Raw genomic sequence first — 14,274 nt, forward strand, 5'->3', positions numbered from 1 at the left:
CGCTTTGCCTGTCCGTTCTTCGGTCGTCGACAAAGTGTGGAATGCACGCGAGCAGAGCCGTATAATGCGCACCTGTGGACCGTCATCCTGATTCATCCATGTCTCCTCATTCTATTCGGCGCACAAAGGAATTCATTCTAGAGCGCACGAGAGAGAGAGAGAGAGAGAGAGAGAGAGAGAGAGAGAGAGAGAGAGAGAGAGAGAGAGAGAGAGAGAGTCTTCTTTGGATTATATGCACCTATTTCTTTTTGCTTTCTTTCTACAGTTCATCTCTTGGGGTCATCATTTTTATAATGACGCGGATTGACAAACATCAGTGTTACTTAATTATAATGTTCTCAATTGTGTTTCGTGTCCTTTATGCCTTTTTAGGGTGTTTTTTTTTTAAAGTATGCACTCACAGAGCTGCAGCGCGTCCCCAAAGACTTTGAACCCCATTTGTAGAGCCCCCACGCACGCGCCCGCGCGCGCGCGCACACACACACACACACACACACACACAACACACACACACACACACAGAGAGAGAGAGCAGGGGAGGGGAGGTTCAAAGACGCACTGCATAATTAGGGGTCGCATTGCCATGAGCAGCGTTAGATACGCAGACAGAAAAGAGAGATTGTGTTGAGAGGGGATAGAACTCTCTCTCGTCATCGTCTTGTATGAATTAGTGGGACAAATTGCATTCATCACGATGACCAAAATATATAAACTATAAAAGCAGGATCCATTTATAGGTGCATTTATTTGCATTGCTGCAGGCGATCACATTTGGGTGGCAGACATATTAGTTATATACTGTATAAATGCTATAGCCTTAACAGTGGTATATAATTTAAACCCTAAACACGATAATATTAGACTATTCTCTCTTCACTATAAGCTATAGCTGAAATGGAATTGAGTTGACGACTTTATATGTGTGTAGGCCTGTGGGGTATATACCATAATTCTGTAATATTTCTTGTCCTGGACCAATTTACTGTATAGTGTATAGCAAGTACCATTCTTTGTGCTCCTCTTTAAAAGCAGAAAACGGTGGATTGATGATACACAATTCAATTTCAATTCAAAGGAGCTTTATTGGCACAAATAAAACATGCCTTGCCAGTCGGGGTGGGTACTATGTACACTACAATGCAATGCATGTTTTATTTGTGCCAATAAAGCTCATTTGAATTGAAATTGAATTTGACTACAGCATTGTGTAAGGGGTGTCACAAGCAGCACTCGAATCTTATCTTTCTAAGTCATTTTGGGACAAAAAAAAGCAGCATGTTTCCTCAAAACTATGAATAAATATAGTATACAAAAGGAAAAAAAGCCTCAACTACAAGTGTTAAACTAACAGTGAGGATTCTTAATGTGTATATAGTAGGCTACAATGTAGCACAACGCGGTCTCTGAGGTTTGTATACGGCTGTGTGTGTGTGTGTGTGTGTGTGTGTGTGGGTTCAAAGTGTAACTCATTCTCTTCTGTCTGGCTTTTCCTTCCTGTTTCCTGGTGTGCTCTGCTGGCTCTGTCAGCTGGTGTGTGTAAAAAAAAATCCAATAGAATTCCATCAACTATATGAGGATGGACAACTGTGCTCTCTTTTGTATATGCATGCATGCACATGGCAACAGAGACGAAGAGTTCCTATGATTGTCACGGGGCCTGCCCCTTCCCCAAATGACTTGTTTCAGCCTCTTTGTCTCGACATTTCAGCATTTCTGATGGCCAAAACGAAGCAACAGCTTCCTCTCCTCCTCCTGTCATCTCATGAGGCTTGACTCCGAGGTCCACAACATCTCCTTATAGTTCCACTCATTGCTGTGGTGTGTGATACGGGAGTTCATCAGGGAGGAGTGTTATAAGAAAGACCCCCATAAGTCTTCTGAAGCAACTATAAAGCATGCAAGCTGTGGTCCATCGACTCCCACTGACGAGCCCCTGTGTTGGTGGTGCGGCGAGCAAGGCAGCACATTCTGCCTCCACTCATGGTTATGTAACAGGTGGAGACGCACGCACGCACACACGCACGCATGCACGCACGGTCGCACGCACGCACGCACGCACGCACGCACAAACTCGAGCACAGACACAATCACAGCTCACCCGCCTCAACACTCCCACACACTTGACAAACGGTTGAGAGCAAATATACAGTGCCCCACACACACACACACGCGCAAATGAAACACGCGATGAAACACCATAGGAACCCTGCATGTGTACAGTGTTGGTATACAGTATACACAACACATATACATTTCAGGGCATTTGACACATGCGCTGATAACAAAGAAACGTGTGGGTTTGAAAGGGTTAACCTGCAGAGGTGCACACCTGGTACATTAAATCTTACACTGTGAGAGACACACACACACACACACACACACACACACACGCACAACGTTATATTGCGTCAACCACAACCACACCGTATATACCCGGTCCAATGCTGGAGACCCTGCATGCATTCTTGCATGTCTTTCTCCCTCTCTGCCCACGCTTGATTTCCTATAGCTGTGTCTCCTCTGCACCATCTTGTCTAAATAAAAGCCCCGCCAACAAAAAAAAACTAAAAACTGTCTATACACACTGTCAGACGAGGTACAGAGATATGACTCAGAAAGCACAGAGCGTCACACACACACACGGAAACCAACACATTCATTAGATTCGTGGCGAGGCGAGGGTAACACGCTTTTGGGCTACAACAAGATGACAAAGAATTGCAAAGCAATCTCACGGAATAGTTGTTGAACACAATGGACAGCAAACTGAACTGATTATAGCGGACTACGGGCTGTATTTTGCGTGTCTTAAGTACCAGGTCTTATTCCCTAACTTGAGTAAACTAAAGACCTGGAGGCGTGATCAATGCTCTTTGGCCACTCAGAATAGCCAAATGGCATTGATCACACCTCCAGGTCTTTAGTTTACTCAAGTTAGGGAATAAGACCTGGTACTTAAGAAGTTAAGACACTCAAAATACAGCCCTATATAAGTGTATAGCATGAGGTTGGCAAGATACTGAGGGCGAGTCACGAGTGGGAAGCAGTGTTGTTTTTGTCAGCAAATTTCTATTTTAGTTTTAGTCATAGTCTCCTGAATAGTTTTCACTTTCAGTCTTAGTCACATTTTAGTCACCTGGAATGTATTAGTGTTAGTCTAGTTTTAGTCGACTAAATCTACAGGTGATTTAGTCGACTAGAATGTATTTTTGCGGGCCTTGTTGCCGTCATAATGACTTATTTTACACTTCGCAGTGCAACGCGTTTGTGAGCTTGTAGATCTGCTATTTTCAGCATGCAACCAAGTGTAAAATGACTTATACTGGATCTCTTGTCCACTATAGTCCCTTCCTAACATTTTAGTCTAGTTTTTATTTGTTGACGAAATTGTCAGTATATTTAGTCTTAGTTTTAGTCACCATAGCATAGTTTTAAGTTAGTTTCCATTTAGTTTTCTTCAGTGGAAAAGGTAGTCGACGAACATTTTTCGTCTTAGTTTTAGTCGACGAAAACAACACTGGTGGGAAGTGGAATCAGGTGTACGCAGAGGGGGTTGTCTCACCTGTCGGGTGACGATATATAGGTAAGTATGGCGGGCGTGATATTATCTGTCATTCCTCATTTGAAAACCCTGCACGGCCTGCGCAAGGATGCGCCGCGATTGGCCAGCGCACTTGTGCAAGGACGCGCTGTGGTTGGCCAGTATACGGCCATACTTTGAGTGGCAGTCGGGGGGGGGGGCAAATGCTCTCGCCAGTGACATGATTTACTTTTCTGTGCCTGGCTGCAACTGGAACGGCGCCAAGTCAGGCTCAATCGAACTTTGCAACGTTTGGCAGGGAACGCTCGCTCGCCTTTATCTCGCTCGGTGGTGCCTCAATGTGGCTCAAGTTGAGATGGCCCCCTCCGTCCGCGGTCAAACACTATACTTTATATACTTTTATAGAAAACTGTCCGTATAGTTGTCGTATATATATATATAAGCGAGAGGCACTTCCGCCTTGGCCACAGCAGGGGGGCGTGCCGCGTGGTCATAAGCACAGGTGTGTAGTACACCGTATTACACGGCTGAGCTTTACCAAGAACGCAACGGGACGTGTTTTTTGGGGACGGACACGACGGACACCGAGCATCCAATAACAGAAGCCTATGCGTGTGTGTGTGTGTGTGTGTGTGTGTGTGTGTGTGTGTGTGTCTGTTATTATAGGACATCAAAAGGCAACAAGGCAGGCCAGTTAAAAGGGGGGGGGATGATTTGATTGGTCACGACAGTGCCAAGCAGGTTGTGTACAGTATATATACTGTCAGCCAGTGATCATCATGCGCTGTGACAGGCTGGAGAAAAGGCTCCATGCAGACCAGCTTACTGTATATACAGTATAGGATAGATAGGGACTGTACTGTCATCCATGGAGAGCTGCACGACTGCATATAGGATAGACACCACTGTACAACACAACACATGTGACTCATCTCACACACACACACACACACACACACACACACACACACACACACACACAGTCTCTCTCTCTCTCTCTCAAGTCTTTGCCTTAGAGGGAGAAGAAGAGTTTGTTGAACGGAAAAGGAGGAGAGAGAGAGAGAGAGAGAGAGAGAGAAGGAAGGAGAGAGTGACAGTTGCAGGGAGCAGAAAGAAACAGAGGCGGTGTACTATGCAGAGAGAGAGAGAGAGAGACAGAGAGAGAGAGAGAGAGAGAGATGCTAATGTAGATGTAAAATACTAATGCTCAGACGATCACAGCAGCCCTCGGGCCCTGTTTACATGCAATAGGATCATATTAGCACTAATGTATCTGGTATTAACCCATTCTGACCGGGCACCCGTTTTGGTGTTTAGCATCATGTTATGCTTTACCTATTGAAAAATAGCAGATCTACAAGCTCATATCGCGCCACCGAGTGGCGCGATACGAGCTTGTAGGTCTGCTATTTTTGAAAAATTCGAAGAACGACTGACATTTTTAGAATCTGATCTCAGGTCAGAATGGGTTAATCAGACCAGTGTGTGTCCCCAGTGGAAACCTTGTATGAATCTGATCTCAGGTCAGAATGGGTTAAGGCACAACCCCCCCCACCCCACCAGTGAGTGGCAATGGAACCTTCGACAAGGTCACACCTGATGATGCAGAGGGGCATCGCAATATTGCTTATATACTTCCAAGGTTATACATACATACATACAGTCATTTTAAATGAGGAGGGGTTACGGTGGGGCTGCTGCACAGACAGGGGCGGCGGTGTGGTGGAGTTGTTGGGGGTTTATCCCATTCTGAACGGGAACCCATTTTGGGTGTTAGCATCATGTTATGCTTTAGCTATTGAAAAATAGCAGATCTACAAGCTTGTAGATCTGCTATTTTTTGAAAAATCGAAAGAACGACTGACATTTTTTTAGAATCTGATCTCAGGTCAGAATGGGTTAATCAGACCAGTGTGTTTCCAGTGGAAACCTCGTATGAATCTGATCTCAGGTCAGAATGGGTTAAGAGTATTATAGACGACGACATGGTTACAATTTCTGTGGTATACAGTATAAGCCGTTTGTATACTGGATGTTTTTGCAAAAGGCACAATTTCATGGCGGCGGCGGCGGCATTAGGACACAGACACTGTGCTGTGGAGGCCCTCGCACCGTCGCACGCACCCCAAGGAACCCTCCCCGAACTCCCTCTCAGTGACGCGCTGAATGCGTACAGCATCCAGCCTGCCTCGCTGCCTCTGCGTGTGTGTGTGTGTGTGTGTGTGTGTGTGTGTGGCGGCGCCTCATCTGCATTAAGCTAATATGAATGGCCACGCTGCTGCAGTGCATTATGAGCAAAAGGCGCCGTTCGTTCGATGGCCTGTTTGTTTGCCTTTAACCGAGCATGCATGCATGTGTGTGTTGTGTTGTCGTGTTGTGGCAGATGTGCGATGTTATAAGCACATCAGAGGATGAACGACGTGCCCCTGTGTGCGTGCGTGCGTGTGTGTGACTGTGTGTGTGTGTGTGTGTGTGTGTGTGTGTGTGTGTGTGTGTGTGTGTGTGTGTGTGTGTGTTCATGCGATTGCATGCATGCATGTTTTTATACGTTAGCATTAAGCGCAGGTCCGATATTTCTGGTTGTCCTTGTGCACTATAGTGTGTGTGTGTGTGTGTGTGTGTGTGTGTGTGTGTGTGTGTGTGTGTGTTGCGCGGGCGCTCTCTCGCATGTGCATACGTACACGTACATGCATGTATACATGTGGCTATACAAGACATCAAGGGGTGTTAATTTATTCAAATGAGCTGGGGACGGTAATGAGAGGACGCAGGGTGAGGGGGCCGAGGGGGGGGGGGGGGCGTGGGTGAGGGAGGGTGTGACGGGGTGCTTGGGGTGGTGGGGTGGAGGTGGTGGTGGGTGGGGTACCTCCCTCTGTTCCATAGTCTCTCTCTCTCTCTCTAGATTTTTTCCGCTCGTTATACGTTTGTTTACATTTGCAAATGAGAGGATCCGCATGCATGGGAACGATGGGGAGACGACGGTGACTCTACGGATTTAAAAAGAAGGAAGTCGGAAGGAAACGGAGAGAGAGAGAGAGAGAGAGATGGGGAGACGGAATGCACCAGAGACAAGAAAAAATGAAATGAAAATATCACACCACACGCCAGGTTCGATACCACCACCACCAACCACCACATCCACATCCAAAGATGGCTGCCACTGAAGGCGTCCGCATGCCTGCATGAGACCAACCCAGACTCGTCACTCTCACTCAGCCCTCGATAAAAAAGAAAAGAAATAAAGCGTAAAAACACATTTTAAACATACGCAATCATGAATTAGAGAAGGGAATACTAAGCAGCTGTGTGTGTGTGTGTGTGTGTGGGGGGGGGGGGGGGTGGATTAACATGTTTCTGTATATGTTTAAAGGATGAGTCAGAGGAATACAAGGATTACTTGGGCAGAGATATCGATCAGAGATATCTAGTGACACCTAGTGGTCACAGGTAAGCATGTTGTTGGCGCTATTATAGCCAACATCTAACATACTGTACTGTATTTTAGGGGTTGTAGTGTATAGTGTAGGCCAATTCATATTATTTTACATGGCAAAATCATGTCATACAAAACTTTAGTCAAGCAGGTCAAAGCATATACAGTACGTTTGATCTGACGAAAGAGTGAATAGGCCCGCGCCATTTTCAAAACGCGACAGTCTGCATTATCGGCCGTGCTGAAAACAGAGTCGAAAACAAAGCAGAGTCGCACCTCTTCCCCGACACGTCCATTTCTGGCTTTGCGGTCACATAAAAAAGTACTACTCTGATTCATCATTTAGAAGCCTGCATCTGTCTTTAGCAGAGATTGAAAAGAAAAATGAAAAAAAAAGAATGTACTTTTAAGATATCTTAATATATATGAACATAAATTAAAAAACGGACGACAGGTTCCTGCATGGTGCAACCATTGCGAGGTGCAGTTACAGACTCTCCGTAGTATTTGAAGATTGTGGAACAGTTGTCTGGGCTTGAGAACATACAGAGGAGGAATAAGTCTGACCTCCCGACCCGTTAGTCCGACCTACGTGGCCGGTTAAGACTGAGGTTAGGGGCCTCATGGGCCATGGCTCAGCGGTCCAGGCCCCTTGGCTGGTAATCCAGTCTGGCAGTGTGCCGTGGGTTCGACTCCCCGATCCCGACGGCCTTTACTGCATGTCACGCCACCATCTCTCCCCCCATTTCCTGTCAGCCTACTGTCTGTCCCTCCATAAAATATATAAAATAAAGGTGAAAGCCAAAAATAAACTAAGACTGGGGTTAGGGTTAGCGACCTACGTGGCCGGTTAAGACTGAGGTTAGGGACCTACGTAGCCGGTTAAGACTGGGGTATATAGAGACACTAGACAGTCATTTACACTAACGCAGGCTCAGTGGAGGATGGGACCAGTCATTTATAAAGTAAACTTGACTACAGATAACAGTCATAAACATCCTATATTCCCAACCGCCAACAGCCACTATATTTGGCTGGGAGACCCGATGATAGATATACTTATTGCTGCTATACCATTACCAAGTTACCAACATTTAACTTCATATCAAATACACGCCATGATTTGGCCTCTTCCATGTCTGGCACAGAAGCATATACTGTAGATTTGTGGTTAATTTTGAAATGTATTTTTGAAAATAGCAGATCTACATGCAGATCGACTATTTTCAAATGGCCTAAATATATATGGGGCTATATGGGGCTGAAGTGGTTAATGTATATGTTTTGTAATACAAGTAAGACGCGCAAACGCGGGAAGTGAACACAGCTATACGTCCAAATATGGAGTGTGTTGCATCAATCACAAACAAATAACTCAGCTCCATATATGGGCACAACAGCGGGACAGACACACAGACAGACATGATCTGCTAGGTCTCATAGTAAGTGCTCACTGCATTCGCAAATACTCCAAATCTACAAAGTAACTATACTAACTAAAGTTTCCAATGAATTGCAGTGGTGTAAAAAGTAGTACAGTAATTAGCTCTGAGCTGTAGTGGAGTAGAAGTAAAAGTACAGTAAATGTACAGCACCCTCAAAAGTAAAGTAAGACACTTAGACATATATATTTGATGGGCTATTAATCAGATCTGCCTGCATGACAGAGTCTCAAACTGACTCCTGACCAAACATGACAGAGAGTCAAACTGACTCCTGAACAAACATGACAGAGAGTCAAACTGACTCCTGACCAAACATGACAGAGAGTCAAACTGACTCCTGAACAAACATGACAGAGTCAAACTGACTCCTGACCAAACATGACAGATAGTCAAACTGACTCCTGACCAAACATGACAGAGAGTCAAACTGACTCCTGACCAAACATGACAGAGAGTCAAACTGACTCCTGACCAAACATGACAGAGAGTCAAACTGACTCCTGAACAAACATGACAGAGAGTCAAACTGACTCCTGACCAAACATGACAGAGTCAAACTGACTCCTGACCAAACATGACAGAGTCAAACTGACTCCTGACCAAACATGACAGAGAGTCAAACTGACTCCTGACCAAACATGACAGAGTCAAACTGACTCCTGACCAAACATGACAGAGTCAAACTGACTCCTGACCAAACATGACAGAGTCAAACTGACTCCTGACCAAACATGACAGAGAGTCAAACTGACTCCTGACCAAACATGACAGAGAGTCAAACTGACTCTTGACCAAACATGACAGAGTCAAACTGACTCCTGACCAAACATGACAGAGAGTCAAACTGACTCCTGACCAAACATGACAGAGTCAAACTGACTCCTGACCAAACATGACAGAGTCAAACTGACTCCTGACCAAACATGACAGAGAGTCAAACTGACTCCTGACCAAACATGACAGAGTCAAACTGACTCCTGACCAAACATGACAGAGAGTCAAACTGACTCCTGAACAAATAAATGGCTCTCCAAAAGTAGTCCAAAGATTGAGTCTAGTTCCAGTCACAGATTCCAATTTGGAAAACTACATAAATTACATTATTTTCAAAATGAGAAACAATGTCTCATTGCAAGGCATATTAACAACAACTTCAGAAACTTTATACATCCACATATGATAACAGCATCCTAAGGTTAGCAAGGAATATCACCTCTAATACTAAGCATGTGTTGTATGGAGAATATAGGTTGCTGCCTTCAGGAAGGAGATATGGTGTACCAGCATACAATAAGGTCAGACTAAAGAGGTCCTTTGTCCACCAGTCGACCTTGAGGCTTAATCAGGAGATGTAGTAGCCACAGGATAATCTAAGCGGTGGATATTGCTCATGTCTTTATGTATGTAAATTGTCTTGTTCTTTGTGTTTTGTATATGTTCTGCATACTTGGCTGCTGTGTCGCAAGACAAATTTCAGTGTGAACTGACAATAAAGTACTATATCATATCATATCATATTACATATAAAACTTGAGAAGCCATGTGTTGCTTTGTTAAATTTACAAATCATCAACTGGTTGTTTCGTATATATATAGGCTGTGAAGTAGATGGTGTTGAAGTATTTCCAAGGTCATTGGCTGCTTTATAATAAATAAGGGATGGGAGCAAAGATTCCTAACAGAAATATAAGCTCCTGTTTACATAAACATCTGCTCTGTTACAGATAAAGACAGCTATAGACCTTATCTCTATCACCTGTTGCTCACTACCCGATGTCCTACAGTTGATTTACAAGTCACGCATGTACAGTAAACAACACATACACACATGCACGAACGACCGCACGCACGCACCTGCATTTGTATGTGTTTATGTGGGACCTGAGAGTGAATAAATAGTGTGTGTGTGGTGTGTGAGAGAGAGACAGAGAGAGAGAGAGAGGGGGGACATCGAGCTTTGCTGAGAGCAGTGTTTCCATCTTAACCTCTCCTGACGCTGATCTGATCTTTATCACGTTTCCCACGCTCTGACACATGTCTACAACCCACGTCCTCCAACACTCACCCCGTTGCCCTCAGCGTTTAACACACATCACGTCAGAGAGAACAAACCGTTATTCCATCACTGTTGCTTTGTTTCTGCTGCCTCAGAACCTGAAGCTGCATTGAGTGGATATAGACAGAACAGAAGCCATGGGAAGCAAGACGCACGCACGGTCGCACGCGCACGCACACGCACACGCACACGCACACACACACACACACACACACACACACACACACACACACACACACACACACACACACACACACACACACACACACACACACACACACACACACACACACACACACACACACACACACTGTTGTTGTTGACATACTATATACTTGATACTATACTAGACAGGATGTTTGTTTTGGGTTTTTTAAGCCACCTAGGGATAAATGAAACAACGCCTTCTCCAGACAGACAGACTGCCCATAGTAGCTGAGACAGAACAGTATTTAGCCAGCTTTTTTGTTTTTAGCAATCTACCCAATTGCAAACCCCTGAGCACAAGTTTATGGACATGGCCCATACTTCCAAATACAAGGACAATAAGTTGACAGTTATATCCCACACACACACACACACACACACACAGCTAGCCTGCTACAGTATTATGGCCAGTCATGGTTCTGCATGGCCTCTCACACCTGTCCAGCACCTTTATTTACAAAGGTTTAATGTTTGTTTTTAGTTCAATGTTTGTTTTAAAAACGCCATTATGACAATGGACAGAAGTTAATTGTTTCGTCCCTATAACACAATAAACATTAAATCCCATTAACAATAAAGATAATTTAATGTTTGTTATGATTCACCTAATCATAGCAACACGAGTTAGACTTTAATATATTAGAGTTAGATTAATAGCCCCCACCTCACTTCACCCAGGTGTGATTTTTAACTCTATGGTATACGTACGTGCATCATGCATGACTAGGAGACGGACATTGTGATAAATGTCACCCCGGCATGGCCCATGTCCATGTGCTTTCAACTGAAACTTAACAAACCCTCGTCAAAACATCTGAACTGTGGGCCTCAGGCCTCAGGCCTCAGGGATCCAACCGACACGTACCCGGAAAAACAAACAACCAGCTCATCAGGTCCGCGCACTGTGTGGTCATGAAAGGCAGTGGACTGTGTACTGTGTGGAGAGATGTGCTAGATAGTGCTATGAAGAAGGACCTTCCATTTTTCACATATCGTCAAACAGATGAGATAGAGCGAGAAACGAAAAGAGGAGAAGAGAGGCAGAAAAGGGGAAAGACAGAGAGGGGTGGGGGGGGGGGGGTCCTTGGGACTTACCCGGCTGAGTCTGACAGCTCCTGTCTCTGCCTGTAACGACTTATTTATTCAGGGATAATTAATCAGGCGCAGTTTTCCGTCGGTATGATTAATGCGCTTTGTCATTGTTGCAGCAGCGCAGTGAATATCCAGGCTACAACTGCCACTATTATGCGTGCAATTTCTTGTGTTTCTACAAAACGTGATGTGTGTAGCCTATAGGCCCTACTCGTAATCAAGCCTTTAATCGAATGCAGTAGCCTAGTAGTTGTTTTTTTTACCAAGGTGTAGCCTATTAATTTGAAGTGCTCTTTTTGCTGAGACCACGACAGTCTGCCTGCGAGCGTGCTGGGAGGTCAGGGCAGACTATGGTCTGTAGCCTACTGCAGCCTAGTTTACTAGTTTTACTACATAGTTGGGGTTCGTGGATTTCCCTGGTGAATGCGACTTAAACCTTTACACAGTTTGTTTTACGGTCCATCTACTCTTTGGCCTGAATTTGAACTATTTCCGGGTATCCAGTTGTCGGTTGCGCCGTGCACGCTGGATCCGATGGTTCATGTGCTGGTCCTATTCTCCCATCTAGTGGCCATATATGTTCAGTGCATAGTACAATTCATTTTCTTTTTTTTAAATTGATTGTATATTTTATTAACAGTCAGTTTGCAGAAAAAAAGCACGGGAAAGTACAGTTCAATGCAAGGTCTGCTAAAAAGGATTTAAAAAGCCTATGTCGTGTTTCCATTTGGGCTTCAGATAGAACAGGGATACTCAAATAGATTTACCTGTGGGCCACATTACAAAAATGGCAAGGGGCCAGGGGCCAGTAGATAAAATTACGACATTAATGATACTTGATAACTTCTCTCTTTCAATTGCTTTATTTTCGCAAAATGTATCAAAGTACAATGTGCATGCACACAATATGTAAATAAATAAATGTGTTACATTTTCTTGCATAAACACAAAGAGCTGTTTCCATAACTGCACAAATTATTGCACATAACATGAGTAGCTGTTATAATAACATAATAACATAACATGAGTAGCTCTTTGCCTGCCTGCCTGCCTGCCTGCCTGCCTGTCTTGTCCTTGAGTAGTTATTTGTCTGTCTGTCAATGAGTAGCTGTCTTACTGTCTGCCTGTCTATGAGTAGCTGTCTGCCTGCCTGTCTATGAGTAGCTGTCTGTCTGCCTGCCTGCCTGTCCAATTGTCCATGAGTAGCTGTCTGTCTGCCTGTCTGAGTAGCTGTCTGCCTGCCTGCCTAATTGTCCATGAGTAGCTGTCTGTCTGCCTGTCTATGAGTAGCTGTCTGCCTGCCTGCCTAATTGTCCATGAGTAGCTGTCTGTCTGCCTGTCTATGAGTAGCTGTCTGCCTTCCTGCCTGTCCAATTGTCCATGAGTAGCTGTTTGTCTGTCTATGAGTAGCTGTCTGCCTGCCTGCCCAATTGTCTATGAGTAGCTGTCTGTCTGTCTATGAGTAGCTGTCTGCCTTCCTGCCTGTCCAATTGTCCATGAGTAGCTGTCTGCCTGCCTGTCCAATTCTCCATGAGTAGCTGTCTATCTGCCTGTCCATGAGTAGCTGTCTGCCTGCCTGTCCAATTCTCCAGGAGTAGCTGTCTGTGTCTGTCTGCCTGTCTATGAGTAGCTGTCTGACTGCCTGCCTGTCCAATTCTCCATGAGTAGCTGCAGTCTGTCTGTCTGCCTGTCTATGAGTAGCTGTCTGTCTGCCTGCCTGCCAGCCAGCAAGTTGGTTAACAGAAAATAAATTGTTATGGCTGAGTAAAATAAAATACAATAAACACAATTTGCCTGAAAATAGATTACCCAGCTATGACCTTTTTCATGAAAAAAAATGAGTAGTGATATGGCTGACTGAGTAAAATAAAACAATCTACCTGAAAATAGATAGCTATAAAGTGAAGAGCAATTTCCGCAATTTCCGCAATTTCCTCAATTTCCATTTCCACCATTTCCGCAATTTCCGCAATTACCATTTCCGCAATTTCCGCAATATCCGCAATTTCCATTTCCGCATTTCCGCAATTTCCGCAATTTCCATTTCCACCATTTCCGCAATTTCCGCAATTACAATTTCCGCAATTTCCATTTCCATTTCCAACTATTAATGGCAGCTGGGTTTCATCATTCAAATAAAATAGAATTCTGTCCGTTTAGCTATAAAATTATGTCAGGGAATAGGGATACACAGTATATGTCTTTCATTTCACTGGTGAGGCGCATTCGACCTGAGCAGTCGCATTCCCAGGAGCTCTCTCCAACCAAGAACCGGTAGCTATGTTTTCAACTTGTTCCGCCTTTTACCTATTCTTCATCCTATGGATTACGGACGCATGCTTTAATTCAACATGGAGTTTACACCAAGAAGAGATGGAACGATACGGAAACGAAGCAGAGGAGTTTGAGTTTCACAGCGACTATTTCCTCCTAAATGGTTTGGAATGCAAACACATTTCTTTTGGGTCGGCGGCGATTCATGGCCTGTTAACAGCGAACC

At 44.5% G+C, this 14,274-nt stretch overlaps 1 protein-coding gene across 1 annotated transcript in view; it reads right to left on the reverse strand.

The window, feature by feature from the left end:
• Window positions 1-14,274, reverse strand: part of LOC308321268 (NLR family CARD domain-containing protein 3-like) — a gene marked incomplete at both ends in the record, with an annotated part of 29,287 nt that overhangs the window by 668 nt on the left and 14,345 nt on the right. The window lies entirely within an intron of this gene.

This window comes from Protomyctophum bolini (genome assembly GCF_963924005.1).
Source record: "Protomyctophum bolini genome assembly, chromosome: 9".
NCBI lineage: Eukaryota > Metazoa > Chordata > Actinopteri > Myctophiformes > Myctophidae > Protomyctophum > Protomyctophum bolini.